The 20,349-nt window shown below is 43.5% G+C and overlaps 1 pseudogene; it reads right to left on the reverse strand.

The window, feature by feature from the left end:
* Positions 1-382: 382 nt before the first annotated feature.
* Positions 383-1,532, reverse strand: LOC101421704 (tumor protein D52 pseudogene; annotated as a pseudogene).
* Positions 1,533-20,349: the final 18,817 nt, after the last annotated feature.

Below are 20,349 nucleotides of genomic sequence, written 5' to 3' on the forward strand. Positions count from 1 at the left end.
ACCCAAAGTCATTTGCCACATATTGAAGCAAGATGACAGCCAAAGTCTGCAAAGGTTTCAGCCTTCCTTCTTCCTCTTAAGGCTCTGTGGTCCCAGCTCCTTCTGATCTCAGCTATAGGCTGGTAGAAGGCTAGATTCTCTCCCCAGGCTCATTTCTTTCCAGCAGCTCTGTTCTCTTCACAAAGTCGGCTCACCTGTCTTCCTTGAGGCTCTGCTGTGTCTAATGGACTGTGTCTCTTCCTCTGTGTTCTTTTACTCTGTCTCTACTTCCATGTGAGAGTTTATTTTATCAGAGTCTGAGTCACACCTTAATGATGTGGTTGAATAAAAGCCCTAATCTTTTTTTGTTTTGTTTTGTTTTGTTTTGTTTTGTTTTACCTCATACCAAAACAGTGTTTATTCAAAAGTACTTTTTGTAGCTGGTAGTTCTTCCCTTGCAGGTAAAGAAAATTACACCAAAACTTTCAAGAATTCAGAAAATTCACAAGAAACAATTTTAGGTAGCAGTCAAATATACAGAGGTTCAAAGGGGAAAAAAAGAAAAATTTATACAAAACAAAGAACAAACTGGCATCCCAAATCCAAAGCAACCTTGTAAACTAGGAAAGAAACTATAACCTGGCAGTTTCTTAAACCATTCTAGTGAGTGTTCCCAGGTACTACAAGTGTTTTTACAATGATGTTTCCTAAGTAGAGGGCCTAATAAGCACATTAAAGGGTGTTTCTCAAGAATAGAAGTGTGGATATTTTTTAAAAATTTTAACCTACTATTTGGTCAAAGGAATATGTAAAGCTAAATAAAAGCACATCTGGTGTAAACTTATGGCAATGAATGTTGACAAGATGTGCTTGGATCTCACTTGCAGCATCTGGCAGTGGGTAGCAGAACAAAGGTAGGAATCTCACAGGCTCTCCTGTGTCTGCTCTGTGAGAGGCTCCGTGGCCGTGGCACTAGCATTTGCAGTTGAATTCAAGACTTCTCCAAAATCACCACCAGCAGGCTTGGTTCCCCCTACTTTAGACTTTAAGTTTTCAACCTTTTCTTCAAATGATTTGAATGTCGGAGAGTTTTTTACATCTTCCAGCTTTTTGGTGATGACTGATCCAACAGATGAAAAAGCAGCTGAAGCCTTCTGTCCAGCCTGAGACAAGGTTTCAGATGTCTTCTTGTATGCAGACGTTGCTGTCACATCTTGCCACCCTTTGGCAATGTTCTGCTTTAGTTCCTGTAGTGAGTTGATTCCAAGTTTTCGCTTAATTTCTGCTAGATGTTTCTCTTTTGCTGCTAACACTTGAGACAGAGTCTGGATTTCCTCTTCTACCTTTGCAAGTTCTCTTCTTAGCTCTTCTTGCTCCTCCTCCGACAAGGCCTCCGTGGCATTGATAGCGGCAGCAACATCTTCTCCTTCCTCCGGTACTGGGTCTGTTCTCAGCAGACCTTGCTCGCGGGGCTCCATGCCTCTCGCCCGCTGCCTCGCGTCCCCTCCGCCTTGGCCGCCAGCAGCCAGTCCCGGCTTGGATTGCCCGCCGGCCAGGCGCGCCGCGCTCGGTCGGCGACTCAGCTGAATTGAATACAATCAAAGGGTCATCATGCCCAGAGGAACAGACCTGTTTGCAAACATAATCTCTCTTTTTGGAATTCATGAATAATCTCATACCGCCACAGTGTTTTTCTAGGAATTTCTCTATCTCATCTAAGTTGTCTAGTTTTTTGGCATACATTTGTTCATATATTCTCTTATGATCTCTCTTATTTCAGCAGGGTCAGTGGCAATGTTCCCCCTTTCATTTCTGATTTTATTGATTTGCATCTTCTATTTCTTTGTCAGCCCAGATAAGGGTTTGTGCATTTTGTTGATTTTCTCAAAGAACCAACTTTTGGTTTTGTTGATTCTATTGTTTTTTGTTGTTCTCAATTTCATTGAATTCTGCTCTAATCTTTATTATTTCTTTCCTTTGGCTTGGTTTGGGGTTAATTTGCTGTTCTTTTTCTAGTTCTTCCAAGGTTTGCAGTTCAGTCTTTGATTTTAGCTCTTTCTTCTTTTTTAATGTAAACATTGAGGGCTATGAATTTCCCTCTCAGCACTGCATTTGTGGTGCCCCATAGATTTTTATGTTGTGTTCTTGTTTTCATTTATCTCAAGTATTTGCTGAATTCTCTTGCAATTTCTTCTTTGACCCACTGATTAAGAGTGTATTGCCTGGCAGTGGACTTGGCCCAGTGGTTAGGGCATCCGTCTACCATATGGGAGGTCCGCAGTTCAAACCCTGAGCCTCCTTGACCCGTGTGGAGCTGGCCCAAGGGGAGCACTGATGTGCACAAGGAGTGCCGTACCATGCAGGGGAGCCCCACATGCAAGGAGTGCGCCCTGTAAGGAGAGCCGCCCAGCGCAAAAGAGAGTGCAGCCTGCCCAGGAATGGTGCCGCACACGCAGAGAGTTGACACAACAAGATGATGCAACAAAAAGAAACACAGATGCCCATGCCTCTGATGGCAGCAGAGGCGGACACAGAGAACAGACAACCAGGATCGGGAGGGAAGGGGAGAGAAATAAATAAATAAATATTTTTAAAAAGAGTGTATTGTCTAATCTCTACCCATTTATGAATTTTTCCTTTTACTGTCTGTTATTAATTTCCAGCTTCATTATGGTTGGAGAAAGTGCTTTGTATAATTACCATCTTTTTAAATTTATTGAGACCTATCTTCTGTCCCAACATATGGTCTTTCTTGGAGAAGGAACCTATGAGTGCTTAAAAAGAATGTATATGCTGCTGTTTTAGGGCTATAATGTTCTATAAATGTCTGTTAGGTCTAGTTCATTTATCATATTATTCAAGCTTTCTAGTTATCCTCTGTTGAGATGTTTTATCCAATGCTGCCAGTGGTGTATTGAATCTCCAACTATTACTGAAGAGACATCTATATCTCCTTTTAGTTTTGCCAGTGTGTGCATCATGTATCTTGGGGCACCCAATCTAGGTGTATAAATATTTATTATCATTATTTCTTTTTGGGGAATTTCCCCTTGTGTTAATAAATAATGACCTTCTTCATCCCTTATAAGAGTTTTGAATTTAAAATCTATTTGCCCAATATTAATATCATTACTTCAGCTCTTTTTTTTATTACTATTGGCATGGAAACTCTTTTTCCAAACTTTCACTTTCAACTTGGTTGCATCTTTATGTCTGAGGTGAGTCTCTGGTAGACAGCACATAGACGGCTAATTTTTTAAATCATTTCTGTCACTCTATATCTTTTGATTGGGGAGTTCAAGCCATTAATGCACAATATTATTACTATAAAGACATTACTTACTTCATCCATTTTATCACTTGGCTTACTGTTGTTATATCTTACTATTGTCTTTTTACCCTTTAATTTACCCTTCCTAATAAACTTCATTTCTACACTGTCCTCCAAATTTCTCACCCTTGTTTTTTCCTTTCAGGCTATAGCACTCCCTTTAGTGCCTCTTGTAATTCTGGTCTTTTCTTAACATACTCTCTTAATTTCTGCTTGTCTGTTGAAACTTTAAACTTGCTCTCACTTTTGAAGGAAAGTTTTGCCAGATATAGAATTCTTGGCTGGCAGTTTTTCTATTTCAGTACCTTAAATATATCATACCACTGTCTTCTCACCTCCATGGCTTCTGATGAGAGGTTGGCACTTAATCTTACTGAGATTCCCTTTTAAGTGATGCTGTGCTTTTCTCTTGCTGCTTTCAGAATCCTCTCTTTATCTCTGATATTTGTCATTCTGAATAGCAAGTGTCTCAGAGTAGGTCTATTTGGATTTATTCTGTTTGGGGTGCCCTGGCCTTCTTGGATAGTGATATTTATGTCTTTTAAAAGGGTTGGGGGAAAGCAGACTTGGCCCAATAGATAGGGCACTGCCTACCACTTGGGAGGCCTGCAGTTCAAACCCCAGGCCTCCTTGGCCCAAGTGGAGCTGGCCCATGTGCAGTGCTGATGAGCACAAGGAGTACCCAGCCATGCAGGGGTGTCCCCCACATAGGGGAACCCCACAAACAAGGAGTGCGCCCCTTAAGGAGAGCCACCCAGCACAAAAGAAAGTGCAGCCTGCCCAAGAATGGCACCGCACACATGGAAAACTGACATAACAAGATGATGCAACAAAAAGAAACACAGATTCCTGGTGCCACTGATAAGGATATAAGTGGTCACAGAAGAACACACAGTGAATGGGTACAGAGAGCAGACAACTGGGGGTAGGGAGGGAGGGGGAAGGGGAAATAAAAATGAATAAATAAATCTTTAAAAAAAATAAAAGGGTTGGGGAAGTTTTGGTCATTATTTCCTCAAGTATATTCTTTCTGCCCCTTTTCCATTTTCTTCCCCTTCTGGGACACTAATAACACGTACATTTGTGCATTCACCTTGTCATTCAATTCCCTGAAGCCCTGTTCCATTTTTTCCCTCTCTGTTCTCCTGTCTTTTCAAGTTCAGATATTCTGTCCTTGATACCACTAATTCTATCTTCAACCAATTCAAATCTGCTGTTACATGACTCTAATGTAATTTTTATCTCACCCGTGTGTCTTTCATTACCATAACCTCTATTAATTTTCTTTTAAGGCTTTCAAATTATTCTTTATGCTCACCCAGTGTCTTCTTAATATGCTTTATATCTTTAGTCATATTTTGCTTCAATTCTTTAGGAGATTTGTGTGATTAACATTGATTTGTTTTCTTAAATCCTGTATCTCATCAGGATATTTGGTTTGTTCCTTTGGCTGGGCCATCTCTTCCTCTTTCCTAGTATAACTTGTAATTTTTTTTTTTTTTTTTTTTTTGCTAATGTCTAGGAATCTGAATATGTTGGTGAATTTACTCTTACAGTCAATTTCACTATCTTGCCTAGTGTTTTTTTTCCCACAGCTCTTCTTTGATTTTTTTGTTCTCCTTATTCTATGTCTTTAAAATTGCCCAGCTTAAGCTATCAGAATCAAGTGAGAGGCTAACTAATTGGACACAGGTATTTCTCCCATGGATTCAGGTTAAGAGAGACCTAAAAGTAGTTTTTCTCTTCCAGTTTCCTAGATAGCCAGCAGATGGTGCTCATCAGCAAACTTTTCCATGGAGGTGTTTTTTTCAACCTCTCCTTGCTGTATTTCTGGTCTGGTCAGAGCTGAGATTCAAAGTGGGCTATGCTGGCCAAATTCCCTGAAGAGAAACAACTCTCCTCTCTCCTTCCTCCAGGGAGGAAGACATCTTATGTTAAACCATCCTTGCATATCTGAAATAAATCCCACTTGATCTTGGTACATAGTCTTTGAATGTGCTGTTGGATTCGGTTTTCTAGTATTTTTGTTGAGAATTTTTATATCTACATTCATAAGAGATGTTGGTCTGCAATTTTCTTCTCTTGTGCTATCTTTACCTGGCTTTGGTATGAGTGGGATGTTGGCCTCATGGGATGAATGAGTGTGCATTTTCTCCTCTTCAACTTTTTGGAAGTGTTTGAACAGAATTGTTATTAATTGTTCTTGGAATGTTTGGTAAATTTCCCCTGTGAAGCCACCTAATCCTAAGCTTTTCTTTGTTGCGAGGTCCTGATGGCTGATTCAATCTCTTTACTCTAGTTATAGCTCTGTTGTGATCTTATTTCTTCTTGAGTCAATGTAAGTAGTCAATGTGCTTGTAGGAATTTGTTCATTTCATCTAGTTTATCCAATTTATTGGTGTACAGTTGATCATAGTCTTCTCTTATGGTCCTTTATATTTCAGTAGGATCAGTAGTAGTACCCCCCTTTTCATTTCTGATTTTTTGTGTCCTCTCTTTTTCTTTGTCAGTCCAGTCTTTAACTAGGTTGTGAATTTCATTGATCTTTTTAAAGAACCAACTTTCAGTTTTGAGATTCTCTATATTTTTATGTATTCTCTATTTCATTTATATCTACTTCAATCCTTGTTAGTGGCTTTCTTCTGCTCCCTTTGAGTTTGGATTGCTCTTCTTGTTCTAGTTCTTCCAGTTTTGAAATTAGATATCTGATTTGAAATCTTCCTTCTTTTTAATGTCAGTATTTAGTTATATATTTCCCTCTCAGCACTGCCTTTGCTGCATCCCATAGGTTTTGGCATGTTACATTTTCATTTTCATTTTCCTTTGCTTCAAGATATTTCCTAATTTCCCTTGTGATTGCCCCCTAAATCTTTGGTTGTTTAAGAATACATGGGAAAAAAAGATAACAAAATTTTTCAAAATTTTGAAAAAAGAATACATGGTACAATTTCTATGTATTTCTATCTGTTATTGATTTCTAGCCTCATTCCATTGTGTTTGGAAAGTTACATTGTATGATTTCAATATTTTTTTAACTTATTGAGAGTTGTTTGGTGACCCAAGATATGTTCTATTATGGAGAATGATCCATGTGCACTTGAGGAGAATGTTTATTCTCTCATTGGATGAAATGTTCAATATATGGCCATTAGGTCTAGTTGACTTACAGTACTCGTCAAGCCTTCTATTTCCTTATTAATATTGCTCCTAGATGTTATATGCATTATCGAAAGTGGTGTATTAAAGTCTCCTACTATTAATGTAGAACTGTCTATTTCTCCCTTCAAGTCTGTGAGCATTTGCTTCATATATTTTGGGGCTCCATCGTTAGGTGTATATGCATAATTGTTAAATCTTCTTATTGAATTACCCCCTTACCAATATGCAATAGCCATCTTTATCCCTTGGAATTGTTTTTGACATAAAATCTATTTTATGTGATATTAGTATATCTACCACAGTTCTCTTTTGATTACTATTTGCATGGTATTTTTTTCCATCCTTTCACTTTCAACCTACTTATGTCTTTGAATTTAAGGAGAGTCATTTGTAGACAGCATATAGTTGGGTCATGCATTTTTATCCATTCTGCCAATCTCTGCCTTTTGACAGGAGAGTTTAATCCATTTACATTTAAAATCACTACTAATAAGGCAAGACTCTTCTGGCATTTTTCTACTTAGTCTTTGTAGATGATACCTTTATTGCCCTTCAATTCTTCCATGAATACCTACTTCCATATTTATTTGACTTTTGTATTATATCGAACTGAGTCCCTCCTAGTTTCTATAAGGATATATTTTTATATATTTTTATTGTGGTTATCATGGGTATTAAATTGGTATCCTATATATTAACAAATCATATAGATTTTTTACAAGATTGATTTATTTATTTCTCTCCCCCCCCCCACCCCTCGTTTTCTGTTCTCTGTGTCTATTTGCTGCATCTTCTTTGTCCTCTTCTGTTGTTGTCAGTGGCACGGGAATCTGTGTTTCTTTTTGTGGTGTCATCTTGTTGTGTCAGCTCTCCGTGTAGGCGGCACCATTCCTGGGCAGGCTGCACTTTCTTTAGCGCTGGGTGGCTCTCCTTACGGGGTACACTCCTTGTGTGTGGGGCTCCCCTACATAGGGACACCCCTGTGTAACACGGCACTCCTTGCACACATCAGCACTGCACATGGGTCAAAGAGGCCTGAGGTTTGAACCGCAGACCTCCCATGTGGTAGACAGACACCCTAACCACTGGGCCAAGTCCGCCACCTCATATTGATTTGATACCAATTTGTCTTCAGTAGCATACACTGCACTGTTCTTATACTCCTTCATCCCCTTACCTTTTTTTGTACTAGTTACAAATGTCTTAGTACATTGTATGTCCATAACCATAGATTTATCATTTCTTTTTATTCAATTATATTTTAGTACCAGCAGGAAGTAAGAAGTGAAATTACATACTAAAAATTACTATACAATAATAGTGGCATTTATAATTACCAATGGTTACATTTACCGAGGTCTTTATTTCTTTATGCCACTTTGAACCACATCTAGTGTCCTTTCCTTTCAGTCTGAAGAACTCCCTTTAGGATTTCTTGTCAGGCAGTTCTAGTGGTGATGAATTCCCTCAGCTTTTGTTTATCTGGGAAGGTCTTGAACTCTTCCTCTATTTTGAAAGAAAGTCTCACAGGATATAAAATTTTTTGGTTGGCAATTGTATTCTTTCAGCACTTAAAGTGTTTCAACCCACTGACTTCTTGCCTCCATGGTTTCTGATGCGAAATTGACACCTAATCTAATTAGGACTCCCTTTTACACAGCACATTTTTTGCTAAGTTTGGGGAGTCTTTGTCATTATTTCTTTAATATTGTTTCTGCTCTTCTTCCCCCTTCTTCTTCTGGATCTTCCATCATACATATATTGGTGTGCCTGATGGTGTCCCCGAGTGTTATTTTATTTCTCTTTTTGTAGTTCTTTTTTTCTTCTGATCCTCTGCCTGACTCAATTCAATTGTCTTTTCTTTAAGTTCACAGATTCTTTCTTCTTCCAGCTCCATTCTACTGTTGAAATCCTCCTGGGAATTTTTCATTTGGTTATTATGATTTTCATCTCCAATAGCTCTATTTGATTCCTTTTTAAAATTTCTGTCTTTTGATTAAGAATCTAATATTGTTCATTCATTGTTTTCCAGATAGCCTTTAGGTCTATGTATTTTCCTTCATCTCCTTGAAACATATGGAAGATTACTTTTTTAAGTCTTTCTCTGGTATATCTATAGGCTGGCTTTCTTCATTTGTGTACTTTTTATCTTCTTCCTATGAATGGCTCATCATTTCCTATTTCCTTTTCTGTCTTGTAATTTTTATTGCACACTGTACGTATTTAAATATTCAAATGTTAACTCTGAGATTTATTCCCTTATATGTCTGTTTCTTGAGCTTTTAACCAGCTGGTGATATGACAAAGATTTTCTTGTATGTCAGCCCTCCTCCTATCAGGAAAGTCTGACCAAGGTGAATGCAAAGTGTAGGATTCTCCCTATACTTGCTGGTCCTGTGTCTTGTTCCGGGCTTGTGCTTGCTAATGGTGTTAGGAGTTTCCCTGTTTACAGTATTTTCAATGCTCGTTCTACTTCACAGTAGACACACCTTCTCTCTCTCCCAGGTTTTCCACTGTCCAACTGAAAGTAGGTAAGCCTTTGCCCCAGGCCATCAGCCTCAAATATTTCCTATATGTCTTTGCTGGTATCAAGCTGCTTTTGCCTGGAGGGCAAATTCTGGGAGGCGGAACAAGGCAGAGAGGAGATTCCCAAATCAGGCTTCCCTGGCTGGAACATGGTCAGGGATTACAAAGAGAACACTGGCTGGCTCCAAATTGCCTTGAGAAGAGGATGATGATGGGCCAGGAAGGGTGCCAGGAGCTTCTTCCAAGGCTCCCTAAAGGTATCATTTATTGACCTAATCAGCAAATCCAGCCTTTCAACCATCCTTTGCAGGTAACATACCATCTTTAAGTCTCCTGCTGCCTTGTCAGGGGTGGGTTGGCATATGGGCCACCTCAGAGCTGGGCCCCAGCAATCCATAGCAGCTAACAAAAATCCATGGTCCATGGCCCAGCCCCCTGGCTCTTGGGGAAGTGGAATTTCATATCCCTCTCTGTCACCAGCAAGCTCCACCAGGGGCCAGACCCCACTGCTGCCTTGCTACAAGAATGGGATGGGTGCCGGAAACCACCACGTGGGGCAGCAATTTACCGGCGTTCGCTGTAATTGATCAGTGTCTTCCTCCTGCTCATACTTGGATGCTGTAGAGTGTTCTGCCAGACGCTGGAGTTTCTTAACAGTTGTTTCAGACCATTTCTGGGGTGTTTAATAGTTGTTCTGGAGGAACTGATCCCCACAGCTTCCTACTCTGCCCTCTTCCACAGTCCTCTGGAACAGTCATCTTGCTTTTATCTGTTTTGTTGGTTGCTGTCTCGTTTCCTTCCTTGCTTAAAAAAATCCCTTTTTCCCTTGCAGATGTCTCTTAATTTCTCACTCCCTAGACTGTATTTCAGCAGCGCTCCTACTTAGCTCCATCATGTCATAGCAGACAGTTGGTAAGAAGGGAGCAGTGCTAAATGACATCAGGGGTTGACTTCTCAGTGGTTAGAAAACCCTCTTCGAAGCTCACTGTGGTTTGGTTGCTTTGCAGGGAGTTTCTCTTGGGCAAGAAGAAAAGAAATCACCCTTTATTCTCACTACTCCCCAAGCCCTGTGCATACAAGGTACACCCCTGAGAGGGGAATCTGGCTCTTTACTGCCAACATGGAGTGGCTGTGATCATTTTCCTCCTCTGGGTGGGAGGAGAGACAGAAGCATGAGCATAGGCGTGCCTGCCCTGCTCTAAAGCCCGGACATCCCTGACTGCCTTACATTGTTAGCGTCTGCATAGGACTTGCATAACCACACACAGTCTTCTTAGCACATTTGAACTGGTTGAAACACGGCACTCTCTCTGAGACAGGAGGGTGTGTAGACTGCTTGGTGCGAGGGATGATATCAGCCTGGGAATCTGGGAGCTGGATTCTGCGCCTGGTTCTGCCACAGGGCTGTAGCTTTGGTCTCCTATCTACAACATCGTTCATAGACCTGTGGGGGAATCACAGGAAGAATTACAGGGTACCGAGAAAACAGGCTTTCAAATCAGTCTATGTTCCTCTGTCACTATGAATTGTGTGACCTCGGGTGAGCTGCCAGCGCTCACTTTCCTCATCTTTAATATGAAAAGCAAATGATAAAAGATGTAGACTGTCCATCCACACACTCATCTTTAAAGAGGAGAAAGTGGATTTTTAAAGACACTTAAAAACACATATAACATAGGCTACACAAGTCTTAAAGAAGTTGGCCTGAGACTTTAAGACCCTTACGTTCTAACAGGTCAAATTCTAATTCTTTACTAAAAGACTCATCAATCCTGAAACAGGGGTTATAGTCATCAGCAATGATAAACCCAGTCATTCACTGGAAACCTTCTGTGTACCCCTCTGTTCTTTCCTTTGGAGGACTCAAAATATAGATGAACTATATTCGTTTAAATTATACAAGGTGGCATATGCTGAGTGACAGATGATGAAACTGCACAAACAGAAGGCCCTCCAGGAGTCCAGAGGCAGAGCAGCTCCCCAAAATACCATGGCCAAGTGCCGTGCCCAGCCCACTCCCCACGTGACCCAAAGCTCCATTTGACTATCCCATTTCCACTCCAGCCAGAATAACGTGGGTTATGGGGAGGATTGAAAGACGTCAAGTTTTAAGTTTTCAAAGGATATAGCAGGTCACCCATGAAGGGATTTATTTTCCAGCACCTCAGTTTGGGGAGCAGGGTTATAGAGCCAATCCTCATGCCCATCCTTTCCAGGTGCCAGTACACTGAGCAGAGGGCACGGCTCTGATCTAATCCTTCATCTGGCCAGGATCCAAGACTTGGCATCTCCCTGGGTTTGTAAGGGGAAATTTTTCTCCCATTTCAGAGATGAGGAAACGAAAGCAAAAAGTAGAGAAAGACATTTACCTGGGCTTCACATTAATTATTAGAATGGAAGCTTGTGGCGAGTTCAGAACTATGAAGGCCAAGCGGTCCGGCATGTTCAAAGATGGTACCTCTAGTCCCCTCTCCCTGGCCACCCGGCAGCCCTCCCCATGTCAGGCGGGCTTAAGCTGAGCCAGAGGCAGCAGCTTTGGGCCAGGAGGCAATCTGTGGATCAACAGGAGGACCGCCCCCTGGGGAGCCAGTTACTCTCTTGCTGCTTGGTTTATGTTTTTGGAATAAATCACTTGGTATAATAATAGAAATGAAGGCTCTGGAGCGGAACATCGTGACAGGAAGAGTTCCCACTGGCATCTCAATCGATTTTCCTTTTCGGCCCCAGTGTCCTCTTGCTCATTCACAGAGGGAGTCCTCCCCCGACAAGGGGAGTAAGCTTCCCTTCTACCCTCCAGGGCAATCTACCGATTGGGAAGGAGAGGGTCTCGCCACCAGCTTTAACAAACCCAGATCTGACTTGAACTCTGTTAAGTTTTGGAGGGAGAGAACAGTTTTAGAGCTGGAAGTTAGAGGTTATCTTCTCCAATTCCCTCTTTTCAGGAGGTAATTTCAGTGACACCCCTAAGGCCATTTAGGCAGCTTATGGCTGGGGAGGATCGCAGTGTTGTACCCGGAACTTAGAACTGTTCTTGGTCTTGATCTGTCCTGCTGTGGGCGTGAACCCACTGGAAATAAGATCTCCTGAAAGTGTTATTCTTAATCAAGGTGTGGCCCAACTGAATCCGGCTGGGCCGTATCCTGGATTACCCAAGTCCTTTCTGAGCAGAAGAAATTCAGACACAGAGAACGCCACAGGGAGGAGCCAGAAGTCAGGCATCAAATGAGCCCAAAGAGAAAGGAGAAGACATCACCATGTGATGCGAAAGCCAAGGAACCTCAAGGATTGCCAATCAACCAGAATGCTACCAAACCTAGGAGAAACAAGCCTTCCAATCTCTGAAACCATGAACCAATAAACGCCTGTTGTTTAAACCAAAGCCTCTTTATGATATTTGTGATGATAGCCTAGCAACACTAAGACAACAGTAGACCAAGGGCCACACTCTTATCTTCTGACTCCCCACCATTACATCCTCACCCCAGTGAGAATGTTGCTGATGAGGAGTTCACCTGTTATCTTGGGTGAGTTCAAGGCCACTGGACTCTGGCCCAGAGCTTTGCGCTTTCTCGGTGGGAACAGCAATGACCTTTCTGCATGTCCTTCCCTTCAGCCTTCTCTGTCCAGTTAATCCATGTTCATCCTCCAATCCTCTGCCCAAGTGTCACCTTGTCTGGGAGCTTCCTGCTCCCCATGTGTAGGTCCATTGCATTGTAAGGAAGTCATTGGTTTTGCCTGCCTGCTCCATGCATCTGTGTAGTTTTTGAGAGCAGAGACCATGTTCTACGTGGTCAGACATTCCTAGCATCCAAGATAAGATGTAGCACATAGCAGGTATGCAGATTACTCAGTTGCCAGCAGAAGCCTGGTTTGCTGAGAGACGTCTGCCCCACTTCTGGGTACATACCAGGGTATCCACTTCTCCCAAGTCTTCGAGTTTGGGAATAAGCAGAGCAGCATCGCAGAGCACTAGAAGGAGTAACAGGAGGAGTGGAGGAGGTGCCAGTGGAGGTGGTGATAGGAGGACACAGCATACTCAGCTGTAGGGGTGGTGATGACGCCATGTTCCACTGCAAGGACATGAAAACAGTCACCAGGGAAGTCATGAGCCACCTTCATACAGAAGCAATGAAGGAACTGAAAAGAAAAGAGTGTGGCATTCAAAAGACAAAGCCAGGAGAGTCAAAGATCCCAATACTTTGTGACTTCATTCAAAGCCCTGATTGTCACAAAGGCTGCTGTGACCTGGAAAGCATGAGTACTGCTTGTCCTGGCCTAATGACTAACAGGCTCTGCACAACCTGACCCCCATCTCCCAGGGTGCTGTCGGGCCAGGGAAGTTCTCACAGCATGAACCTTGGAGCCAGGTACAGGATGCCTTACAAAGGGTTTGAGATAACAAGATGTTGAGCAGGGTTGTTGAGCAATTATGTGAGAACAGATATCCAGGGCTGTGCAGCAACTTCAGCAGAGCACTCTGCTTAGAGAAGGCTCCATCACAACAGGTAGAGAAAACTCCATCACAACGGGTAGAGAAAGTTCCATCCCGTGGGCTAGAGAAGGCTGCATCACATCAGGCTAGAGAAGGCTCCATCCCAATAGGATAGAAAAAGGTTATATCACAACAGGAAGGCCAAAGAATTGGATGACATGAGTTTTGTTCCTGCTCTTCTACCTACAAGTAGGGCTTTAGCCAACCATTTCTCTTCAGGAGGTCTCCTAGTCTGAAAGAACAAGTGTGTGTTGTTGTTGTTGCTTTTATTTATCCCACCCCACCCCCTGCCGCTTGCTTGCTGTCTGCTCCCTGTGTCCATTCACTGCTCATTCCTCTGTGTCTGCCTGTCTCCCTTCATTGCATCATCTTGCTGCACCAGCTCTCCACGGGCGTGGGCCATCAGCTCTCTGCGGGTGTGGGCCAGCTTGCCTTCACAGGGAGGCCCAGGATGTGAACCCAGGGCCTTCCATATGGTAGATGGGAGCCCAATTGGTTGAGCCACATCTGCTTCCCTCACAAGTGTTTTGTTTTGTTTGTTTTTTTAAAGATTTATTTTTATTTATTTCTCTCCCCATCCCCCCTCCCAGTTGTCTGCTCTCTGTGTCCATTTGCTGTGTGTCCTTCTGTGACCACTTCTATCCTTATCAGCAGCACCAGGAATCTGTGTTTCTTTTTGTTGTCAACTCTCCATGTGAGCAGCACCACTCCTGGGCAGGCTGCACTTTGGCGCTGGGCGGCTCTCCTTATGCGGCACACTCCTTGCATGTGGGGCTCGCCTACGTGGGGACACCCCTGCATGGCACGGCACTCCTTGTGCGCATCGGCACTGCACGTGGGCCAGCTCCACAGGGGTCAAGGAGGCCCAGGGTTTGAACCGTGGCCCTCCCATGTGGTAGGCGATGCTCTATCTGTTGAGCCAAGTCCACTTCCCACAAGTGTGTTTTTTAAATCTGTGGTACCTGACCCTCAAGGTGTGATACTTGAGCATCCCCTTCAGGAGTGATCCTAGACCCTGGTCCTCTGGCCTTGTCTCCCACACCCAAGGGACTACGTTGCATCTTAAATGGTCATGCCTCACAGAGACAAAACTCAGCAAGGACCTGGTTGTGGCGAAAATTCAAATCAGATGGATTTGAGGATAAACAAGACCCCACATCACAAATAAAGGATGTATGGGGCCAACTCCTGCAGCAAGGAGAAGAGAGCTGGGCCTTGGTTTGTCCTGAGGGAGGAGGCCTGGGCCTTGGTGCATCCTAAGGGAGGAGAGAGCTGGGCTTCTGTGCGTTCTGAGGGAGGAGGACTGGGCCTTGGTGCGTTCTGAGGCAGGAGAGGGCTAGGCCTTAGTGCGTTCTGAGGGATTACTTGCTGACAGGCAGATGGAGGTGGGAAACAGAGACCACATCCACAGCCTCAGCCCCAGCACTAGGTCCTTCTCTCCCCCTCCTTTCTGCTCCTGTATGTGTTGGAGGAGGGCAGGGTCGTGGTGATAAAATCTCATTAAATCTCCTCCAGGACTCCTTTACTAAGCGGCAGAGGCAGCTGATTAACTGTCCTGTAAGAAGTTATCTTCTCCCCCGAAGAGGCAGCTCAGGCTGGTAACATTTTCTTTCCCATCTTCATTTGCCCTTCTTATATTAGCAGCCCAATCTATATGCTGACTGTGTTGCCCATGCATTAAATGGCATGAGACTGCAGCCAAAGAATGTTATGTGGAGAGGAAGCTTCCTGGGCGAGAACTATTAATTGCTCTGCAGCTGGTAGGGAACGGTGGAAGTGAAGAGTGTGTGAGGAGCAAGGCAGGACTGCAGGAGATCTGGACGCCTCAGAGCAGAAAAGAATGCTCAGTAGGCCATCCTCTCCTGCCAGGGACTGCCTCCAGGAGGATGCAAGAATTAGGATTTTATTTCTAGAGATCTCTGTGGGCAAAGATCTCAGTTCCTCGCTGTGATGGTTTGAAACTCTATGTACCCCAGAATATCATGTCCTTAGAGTTAATCCATTCCTGTGGGTGTGAACCAATCTTAAGTGGGAACTTTTGGTTAGATTACTTCATTAAGGCGTGACCTAGGGTAGGTCTTAATCCTCTCAGTGGAATGCTTCATAAGTGGGACAACTACAGAGAAAGAGACAGAGAGAAAACCCCAGAAGCTGAGAGAGAATGACCGAAAGCCAGAAGCTGAAGTCAGTGGAGCCCAGAAGCTGAGAGACAAAGTCACAAAGCGGGAAACTGAAAGAAATGAAAACAGGAAGAGAAGGGAGAGATCAGCAGATGCCTCCACGTGCTGGTCTTAAGGGAGAAAGTATCACCTGAAGATTCCTTGATTCAGACATTTTCACGTCCTCAGAACAGTAAGCTCGCAACCTCTAATAAATCCCCATTGTAAAAGTCACCCATTTCTGATATAATGCTTTCAACAGTTTTGGCTAACTAAAACACTTTTTACGCAATCAGATGGTTGAATCACCCTGATTGTCAGAGTTCTTGTGTCTAATGGAACTCTGGAACATGTCTGCAGGAGTCAATCCAAACAGGCCTGAAGCCTGAACGTGCTAAGGGATAGTCCTGGAAACATGACAGTTGCTTTTCTAATTTCATAATAAAAACTCAGGAATAGGAATTCTTTGCACCTGGTGAGCAGGCCAGCCCATGGCAGGGGCAGCAGAACAGGTAGGTAGGCAGGGGCATTATTAAGGCAGAAAGATACAAACAAAAATGAGAGGAGGGAAAGGGAGCAGGTTCCGCTGGCAGAACCCACTCCCCTGGGTGGGTCCCTCCTCGGCCCTGGGTGTCCCAGGACCCCTGGGGGGCCATCTCTGTCTGGGAGCCTACTGTTGTCTCTGGCCCACGTGTACTCGAGGTTAAAGCAATGACATCCCTGAATGGTATTGCAGGGACAGATGCAAGACATCATATATCCTGCCATAACCCACCGAATGGACTGGCGGAGAGTGTAAACTACAATGTAAACTATAATCCACGCTGTGCAGCAGTGCTCCAAAATGTATTCATCAAATGCAATGAATGTGCCACACTGATGAAAGAATTTGGTGATGTGGGAAGAGTAGGGAGGATGGGGAGTGGAGGAATATGGGATCCTCTTATATTTTTTAATGTAACATTTTCTATGGTCTATGTATCTTTTTAAAAAAAATTTCTTTAATCTATAAAAAAAAAGAGGCAGAGGGAAATGAAACCTTACATGTAGGAAAATTAAAAGAGAAAAAAAAAGAAATGACATCACTAACTGCATTTACATCTTCATGTCAATCATCTCACTTTTCCATTCTGGTAATCCACAAATTCTGAGCCTGCTTCTTTTTTTTTTTTTTATTAAAATTATTTATTTTTAAAAATTACATTAAAAAAATATGAGGTCCCAATCAACCCCACCGCCCCCACCCCCCACTTCCCCCACAGCAACACTCTCTCCCATCATCGTGACACATCCATTGCACCTGGTAAGTACATCTCTGAACATCACTGCACCCCATAGTCCATGGTCCACATCATAGCCCACACTCTCCCACGTTCCATCCAGTGGGCCCTGGCAGGATCTACAATGTCCCGTAATTGTCCATGAAGCACCACCCAGGACAACTCGACGTCCCGAAACCGGCTCCACATCTCATCTCTTCCTCCCATTCCCCAAACCCAGCAGCCACCATGGCTACCCTTCCCACACCCATTCCACATTTTCTTTGTGGACATTGGATTAGTTGTGTCCATTGCACATCTATGTCAAGTGGGGGCTTAGATTCCACATGGATACTGGATGCACTCCTCCTGCTTTCAGTTGTAGACACTCTAGGCTCCATGGTGTGGTGGTTGACCTTCTTCAACTCCATGTTAGCTGAGTGGGGTAAGTCCAATAAATCAAAGTGTAGTAGCTGAAGTCTGTTGAGGCTCTGGGCCTGGGTGTCATATTATCAGTCCAGAGATTAAAATCCCCTTAATATATCTTAAACCCCAGCACCAACTACCATTCCAATAAAGTAGCATGCAAGTCTTGTGAGAAGAGAACCCCTCTGAGTCCAATTCCATCATGCAGAAACACCAGCTCCAAAGAAGGGCCATCTGCCATGGCAGTGAACCCCATCTGCCATGACCATAAAACCCGTGGGTCTCTTTAGCCCTCAAAAGAACCAATACCTGGGGTTGTATCTACTTTATCTGTCTCTTAGACTCTGCTCAGTTGTGCATACGGGCATTCCTTCTGACAACCTCCAGACTCTTTTTTAGAGACTCATAGCCTTATAATCTCATTTCTCCTTTCCATTTCCCCCTTACATTAGGTCAAACAGCATTTTGAAGTCATGTTATTATATGTAGACAGGGATATTCTGCTGATCCGTATTGAACCTTTAATTCAAGGTCATTTTCTAGTTGCATCTTCAGCTGGTATGTGGTAGTGATCCCTCGGTGCCAGGGAGGCTCATCCCCGGGTGTCATGTCCCACGCTGGGGGGAATGCACTGCATCTACATGCTGAGTTTGGCTGTGAGAGTGGCCACATTTGAGTAACATGAAGGCTGTCAGGAGGAAACTTCCAGGCACAGTGCTACTCTAGGCCTTGTTCTTATTGCAGCTGTATAGGCTCAAAAGCATAGCCATTAGTATCAGGAGCCCACTGTTGGGCCCTCCTTCCTTCCTGGTTCTTGCCGTTGCACCTGGGGGACTGCCGCTGCTCCTCCAGGGTCCACTACATTGACCCCCTGGCCAGGGGCCCAGTACCCCCCCAGCTGTTGTTTTTAATTGTTTCCACTATGAGTATATCTAGACATTACTATATACCCTGGGCATATGCCCTGTATAACTCCCTGTCAACCATATATATATTCTATCAATAACATCCTATATCAGTATTCCTCCGCTGCCATTGTTGAACCACTCTGTGATCCAAAACTTCCTGTAAAGTGAATCCCAACATAATGTCAGCTTCACAAGAGTCTTAGATCACCGAAATTCATATATACAATATACAGTACTTCCCCAGATCCACCATAAAACCTTTTCCCTTCCGCAGCGATAATCTTTTAGCTTATTCATATCGTATTTCCTGAAACTGATGTACAGATTCCGAGACAATAGCTTTCAAACAAGGTGACATCTGTGCTTACTATGTGGTCCATACTTTAGGTTGTACAGTTTTCTAAATTTTTTAGTTATCCTATGTTTTGCCTTATGGTTTACATTATTAGTCTGTCGTCCCCTATATGTTTTTGGTGTAATATTACATGTTTTATATTCATCCTCGTGTACTCTCACAGAACTCCTCTCTTGCCCCCATGTTTACCTTGGTTCCATCCATTCCACATCCATTTTCCCCTCCCCTTGGGGCCCACAACGCCAGCCAATCTCCATTTCCCAAGAAGCCATGTCCAGAGATACTTGCAGCCGTATTCAGGACCTGACTTTCTCAACTGCCCTAATGCCCTGGGAGCCATCCTTTCTCACGAGAGATACAGTTCTCTCTATTTGACGGCATTAGTCCTCCCCAGGATGTGGGTCCACCCCAACTCTCACTTCTTGGGTCTCTTCCCAATGGTACAACCCACCTTGGCAAAATGAGCCTTCAGCTATTCCCCCGGAGTCCGTCCCGCATCAGACCATACCCCCTGAGCATCGTAAACAGGTAACCCTCCTACTTATACTTTGATATGATTTTCTCAACATTTTGTTCTCAACGAACACCTGACACCCTCCCATGTTCGTATGTTGCCCCTCTCTCCCCCCAATTTTTGGACAATATTACCCCTCTTCCCATCCCCAGCCCCCCTCAAACCCACAAAGCCCCACCCGAAGGCAACCCCTTGCCCCCATTTTGTCCGTTCTTTGTTGAGCCTGCTTCTTAATGGTCAGTACTTCTCCTTTGGAGTAAAGAGAAGTTGGAAAAGAATGGAATCTTTAAGGCAAATGCTTGGTGTGTTCCCTAGCCTTGGATTGGGGTATTTGCTGGACATGTCTGAAATCTAGCCCAGCCTCTTCAGAGTGAGAACATGGAAAAAATCGGACCAAAGAATCTTGATAATTCTGTACTTAGCCTTTCTGAATGTCCACAGCGATCTGACTTCTAGGTTTAAGACTCTGAACCCAAAACAGAAAACACACTGGGTTAATATTTAATTGGTACGAAGTTTCTGTTTGGGATGTTGAAAAAGTTTTGGCATTGACTGTTAGGGAATTAACATCATTGAAATATATTTGAAAAGGAATAAAAAGGGAAATTTTAGTTTGTATTTCAGTTACCCCACACACACACACATAAAACAACATACCACCAAAGAGTGAACCCTAATTCAAACAGTGGGCTAAAATTAATAGCCTAATTATAACAGTGTTGTGTCATGAATTGTAACAAAGGAAACACACCAATGCAAAATGTTGATAATAGGAAAAACTATATGTAAAAGGGGTGTATGGGAACTCTGCGCTTTTTACATGTTTCTGTAAACCAACAAATGCTTTCATTTTTTAAAAGTTAATTTTTTTTAAGCCAATTGGGCATTTTCAAGATATGTGCACTTTGGGAACCTTCGCCAGAGGTGGAAGGTTGGTTGCCAATAATAAAGCATCCTCTTTAGTCAGCATGTCCTGTCTTTTAAAATTTGGCCAGGCCCTTCGTTCTCAGAAAAGACCCCGGAACTCCTCACGTTATCATGCGCCAGTTAAAGCCTTAAAGGGAAACTTCTTCCAGCCTCCTCGCGAAGGCTCGGCGGCTCACCGGCCGCTGCTGTTGTAACTGCCTCTGCATTACGCAGCTTTCCAAGCCACCTCTGCGCCCCAGCCGAGCGCGAGGCAGGAGCCGAGCAGCCGCCAGCAGGCCTGAGTCAGCGGTGGGCGCGGCGGCTCCTCCCCAGGC

The sequence above is a fragment of the Dasypus novemcinctus genome, chromosome 27 (genome assembly GCF_030445035.2).
Source record: "Dasypus novemcinctus isolate mDasNov1 chromosome 27, mDasNov1.1.hap2, whole genome shotgun sequence".
In the NCBI taxonomy this organism is placed as follows: Eukaryota; Metazoa; Chordata; class Mammalia; order Cingulata; family Dasypodidae; genus Dasypus; species Dasypus novemcinctus.